Raw genomic sequence first — 6,416 nt, 5'->3', positions numbered from 1 at the left:
ATTGGGCCACTCTTATAAAACAAAATATGGATCCGCCACTGTTGTATACTATTGTTTGTCTGTGTGTCTTTTCTGTTTTAGCCATGGCGTTGTAAGTTTATTTTCGACCTCAGAGTTTGAATGTCTCTCTGGAATCTTTTGTCTCACTTTTACTTAGTCTCTCTATATTTAGTAAATCATGCTTTGAAATCTAAAAATAAGAAGATGTGAACGTTTATTTTTTTGTAAAGAGTTTTTTAAATTGCTGTTTAGCCATGATGTGTTCAGTGTCTTTCTTGAACTTAAAAATGGGTAGTTTAGGTAGGTCTACTTTATGATTCATACGTTTTCAGTGTTAAAGATGTAGAAATAAATAAACTGAATAGACTTCTATGTCATTTGGTTTTTAGTGGAGAGTTCTTGCATTGGCAAAATATCCCAAATTCTTAGTTTGATGATAAAATTAAAGAAGCTTTATTTTATTTGACAGTTTAATATACGTGGACGATAAACAATATAAAAATATATAATGAAACCGACTAAAACTAATCACTTTTGATTATATGTTTTCATTTTTTACGAGATCAATGCATGGCGACAGATGTTGTATTAACTTTTTACTTGTTATTGTAAGGAAACATGCGACAATTGTAAAGGTAAAGTGAACACACTATATATATTTAATATATAAGTCCTTGTTACTCAAATGAAACCAATTTTGTAATAGAAAATAACTTCATTTTAGATTAATATTTACCTAGAAGTGTATTGGATAGTTGCTTTATAAGAGATTTCACAATTGAAGAAAGAAGTGACACAAATTATAAGATATTTGAGTAAAAATGCAAACGTTATAAATGCAACAATTACAATGTATATTATAACCTTTATGTTTTATATATTTTTAATTTTGATTAAAACTAATGTCAACATTTATTGATATTAAAAATTTGAAAACCTCTAAAATTTTACATGTGATTCAATCTATGACGCATTGGCTTTGAATATTTACACTAGACCAGTACTTAAGCTAAAAAAAATCTAATGAAAGTACATGTATGTTTTCAAAGCGTGTTTAAACAAATTAAAAAAATCTAATAACGCTCGGAATTTGGAAAATATGCAATACAGTTCGATTTTTCATTATTGTTTTATCTCAATAATGCAGTCGCACAATAACAAAATTATAACATCATTATACTTACAACGACTTTTGTATAGCATATAAATTGCCTGGCAGGGGAAAAAGGGGGGTAGCAGGTAGCCATTGTCGTGAATTACAACCGAAGTAGCAATTCGTTTTCATATAATAAAATTGAGAATGACCAAAACATTACATGGTTCGTCTTGGTGTTTTGTCTGTATGTATAATTACATCCGTCATTTCCTACATGTATATACTAGCTTCTTTTTTTTTTTATTTCCTTTTTAAAAATTTCAATCGCTCATTACCTCCTCTGTGGATGATTTTGAGGTCGGCTAAAGAAATTTTATTTATTACTTTATCTGTTTGTCTGATTTTTTACTTGTTTGTGTCTTATTCGTTAAAACACATTTAAAACGTTTCTTCATTGAAAAAAATGCCAAAGATACCAATTTATACAATACATATTTGTTTTTCGTTCAATTTTCTTCAAAAATGAGGCCGTTAGTTTTCTCGTTTGTATTGTTTAACATTGTCATTTCGGGGCCTTTTACAGCTGACTACTATGCGGTATGGGCTTTGCTCATTGTTGAAGGCCGTACGGTGACCTATAGTTGTCAATTGCTGTGTCATTTTGTTCTCTTGTGGAGAGTTGTCCCATTGGAAATCATACATCTTCTTTTTTTATAATTGTCTTATTTCTTCTTAGCCTAATGATATGATGCTGTCGTCTTCTTTCCTTTTTGTTCCATCCTGGCACATACAATACATGTTTTGCACCTGACAACTCGAAGACAATCTTGTTTTCGCATTATACCGTATTGCATCTCTATATTAACAATCGATCAATAAAATACAATAAAACTATTATATATACGAGCTTATGCATTAAAAAGCGATAATAAATATAATATAAATTTTTCTGCCAAGAAGACATAACAATAATACATTTTCTTTAAATGAACCCAAATTTTCAATATTCTTCTGAAATGAATATACTGATCAATACTACTCATTATTTGATATAATAGTTGTCTTAGTGAACTATAATACTTTGGAGTTAATATTTATATGACGAGTGCGCGACAATCCAACAGGTCTCGATAGTTGATGATTGTCCATATTCACATGGATTGCCTTCTCAGTCTCGTTTACCTCCTTTCACCTATTAATCGTAGTCGACGGGGGATAACTTACAATGTCCAAGCACACACACATAACCGGCTATCCAGATCACGGGAGGGTTGAGCGCTCACAAACGGATGTTTAACCCCGCATGTGCTCGTCCTAAGTCAGAAGCCTGTAGATCAATGGTTGTCGTTAGTTCATGTCTGTCATATTTGTGTTTCGTAATGTTATTTTTGTTATAAATTAGGCCGATAGTTTTCTCATTGAATTATTTCATATTTTCATGTCAGGATTTTTATGGCCGACTATACGGTATGGGTTATTTCACATAGTTGAAGACCTAGCATCCAATTTATTTGAACTTTGGAGACAATTGTCTCATAAGAAATCATAACACATCCCCCTCATTTTGTATACCGGTACGGCAGTTTAATAGGGTCTGTGTTCTTATTTTGCAATTAAAAATATCGTTAAATTTTGCCTATATATCGTGTCTAACTTATGTGTGTCTGCATTCCCAATTGCCTTTGAAAAAGAAAAGAATTGCAATCGTCTATTACAGATACTGATCTGTGTTACTTATTTCATCTTCCCCACCGTGAAGTATATATCTCAAAAAGAGAAATTCTTCAGACTTGATATTTTATTATTTGCGAATGAAACAATTGGCCGTTTCAGTATAACCTCATATAAAAATGTCGTCAGTTATGGTGCTTTTAGTGTAGAAGCCATAAATGTCCTTTGGCAGCAAGAGGGTTAAAAGCTTTAATTTTCTGCATTAAGTTAGTTGCTTATAGTTGGTCGTTATATAGCGTCAATTATAAGGTATGAACACTTGTTTCCAATGCATCTGTTGTGCACACATGAGATTAGGAACGAATGCAAGACAACTACTATATTCCCTCATTCAATATTTATTCAAAGATTCAAACCAGATTATAAGAGAATCTAATCTTTATTTATATTTCAAAATCGCTGAAAAACAATCTATTTTTCGTTAAAAAAAGTTCATAAGTTCCATTATCTTGTCATTACTTCTGAAATCTATTATAGGTAAATCAGTAGACTATGCGGATCCAATTCTTGCTCCACTAAATGAAGTACGCATTATATCGTCACTGCGAACTGTTCCTTTGCCATGTGGATAATTTGAATGCGTACGTATAACACAAGCATTCCCCTGGTTTAAAACTAAAATGGCAACACCTGTTGACCCTGTGTAAGCATTTTGAGTAGCTCTGTTGTTATCAACAAATATACTTCCGCGGGCTACATCGTTGATAGAGATTTCAAAAGAATCATAGCCGCCAATCTCCATAAATATGGTATATGTAAACATGTATACTCCTGCGATAGGCACCGATAATGCTCCAGTATAATGATTGTAGCTGCTACCCACGTTAGTTTCCACATGATCAAAGATGAGACTATGGTGTGGCCCAATGTTATTTTCGTTATGAGTCATATAGGCGTAAAAAGCCACGGTTGATTCAGTAGTGGATGCAGGAGCACCAAGTATACTTTTTGCTACAAAGGGAAATAACAACTTTTTTTAAACAATAAATGTTCAAATATTGTACTTCACTGTAATAACATACTTATTATAATCTTCAATTCGAATATTTTTATTTATGCCAAAGAATAAAAGGAGTAAGTTTGATATGTCCCTTATGATCAGCCCCTGTTTCTCCTTCAATGTTAATTACCATTTGGATTTTATGCCCATAATACGTCTGCATCATTGCTTATAACAATAACTTGATAAGAAACAAGTATTCATCCTAATGTTGTCCCAAATCCATGATAATATGCAACATTTACTAGGTTTTTGGGACATAAAGCAATGAGAGCGTGCACTTCGTTCGACAAATTATATCTATACAAATTACAAAAATTGAAACAGATGCAAGAAAATATTAAACTTATTCTACCTAGAAAATCTCGACTAGTAAGCTCCGATGGCATTAATTGGTGATTTGATGGTCGCAAATTAAGTTTACGCGTTACAATTGATGCCATGAAAATTAATGACGTTATCTAATAAAAATGATGAACGTTACAAACTTTGTTGCATTAAGCTGGGTTTATACTTCGGTAGCGGCAGCGATGCGACAAGCGATGCGATGCTATCGAAGGCGTAGCGATGCGACAAAATGATGCAGCGATGTGACGCGATGCGATACTAAAAAATCGTGTCGCCACGATCGTTTTTAGTTCGCGTTGCTTAGCGATTTTTGTAAACAAAACAGCTATTTAAAATGGAGAATCAATTGAAGATAGTACAAAATGAAACCAACTCTTTAGTTCATGTATATTTGATGCACATGACTGGTATATGGTTGCTGTACAACAGACTTAGAAGTAGAAGAAAAAGAACCAAATACACAAGATCAATATTGGACCAAAGAAGACGACAAGGAGACTATACAAATCTTGTGCAGGAAATGAGACTTGATCCAGAATATCACATTCTATACTTTCGTATGTTACGGGAGCATTTTGAAAAGTTGGCAAGAAAAGTATGTTCTCTGCTTGAAAGACCCAGGACACATTTGTATCCAATCAGTGCTACTGAAAGATTGGCAATGACGTTTCGGTAATCAAATTACTTCTTTCAAAAAATGTTTTTCTAGAAATAAAAAGACTATCCTCATGAAAGGCTCTTGAAAAACGATGATATTTTTTTTTTATAAAAGTCTTGCATGCAGGGCATCAAACACAAAAAAAAACAATATTTGTGTTATAAGCCTATTAAAAGCCTAGTCAAAAGATTAAAATTAAGAAATAATTGATGCAGGCTATACTTAATTGTAGTTTTAACATAGGTAGGCATTAAATTCGTGATAATTTTTGCCCGAGCGATATAGAGGGCTAAAATAACACGAATATATTGCCTATCCATGTTCAAAACTACAATAAAGAATAGCTTACATAAATTATTTCGATTCTAATTAGAACAATTAAGGTTATGTCTATGTCCAGTGTGTTTAAAGTGTAGAGCGTATGTGTAGGCTTTTCCACGAACCTCGAGCTCCCTTTTTTGTTTGTACACAAATAAACGACTGGCAATGTGATTTTTCCGTGGGAGGAATTTTGAACGCATGTGCGAACTAATTTTATTGGATTTAGAGTATGGTTTATTCACAAAGCGAAAGAATCACGTCATATTACAATGACTATTGAAAATATCAAAAAAACTGACTAAAGATATATTGAATGTGGCATAATTTTCTTCGAATACATATTCATGTTTTCAATCATGTAAAACAATGTATATGAAAAGAAGACACTGGTACATGTATTTTGATAATCATACTGGCAAGTTACATCACAGATTATACATATAGTTGACCAGAATTGCAAAAAAAAAATGACACACTGGTTATTGGTTGAAACCATTGTTTCAACTATCGTCTTCAATTTTTTTTAATAGTTGTACTTATAGCGCTTACAGTGCTTTGACTTTCCAATTGAAACCGAATTACTTACTTTCAACATGTATTGCATTCCTATATTTATATTTGACTATTCGATTGAATAGACCTCAATTATTTTTTTTTACACATACTTTTGTCCAACCTGTTATCCATCTACAAATTTATTGAAGTTAGTACACGTTTACGATCACAGACAAACTATCATATGTATACACGTATGTCCTTTATCAAAAGTAGTTATCCAAATATACTATATTATTCTCCATATGCCCAGTTTTCCGCGGGAGTGATGGATGGGTTATTTGTGATGGTTATTTTATTACTTTTTTTTCTCAATTTAATACTTAACAGGTTGTCTTATTTCCTGTTTTAAGTAAAGTATCACTCTTATCCGTAGTTGTTTATAGTTGTGCAAATGTATCAATCTTTGTTTTACTACTTGTATCTTCCATGTTATATGCGCTTTCCTCTCATTATCATCTTATGTCATTATTCGTGTAATTCATGGTTATTTCTCATTTGTGTATAGATTTGACCGCCTGTTAGTTTTCCCATTTTAGTTGTTTACACTGGTAATTTCTGGTCATTTTAATGCTTGCCATTCGGTATGAACCAGGACTTGGTGTAGATGTCCGTACTGTAACCTTTGTGTGCTGTTTCAGAAGTCCTATAAACAAACATTTTAAAATGGTCTCGCTAATAAACTAGAGTGTAATGATAGCCTGTAA

This window comes from Mytilus edulis, chromosome 7 (assembly GCF_963676685.1).
Source record: "Mytilus edulis chromosome 7, xbMytEdul2.2, whole genome shotgun sequence".
NCBI lineage: Eukaryota > Metazoa > Mollusca > Bivalvia > Mytilida > Mytilidae > Mytilus > Mytilus edulis.
The sequence above is the reverse complement of the archived record's forward strand: the minus strand, read 5'-3'. Positions refer to the sequence as shown.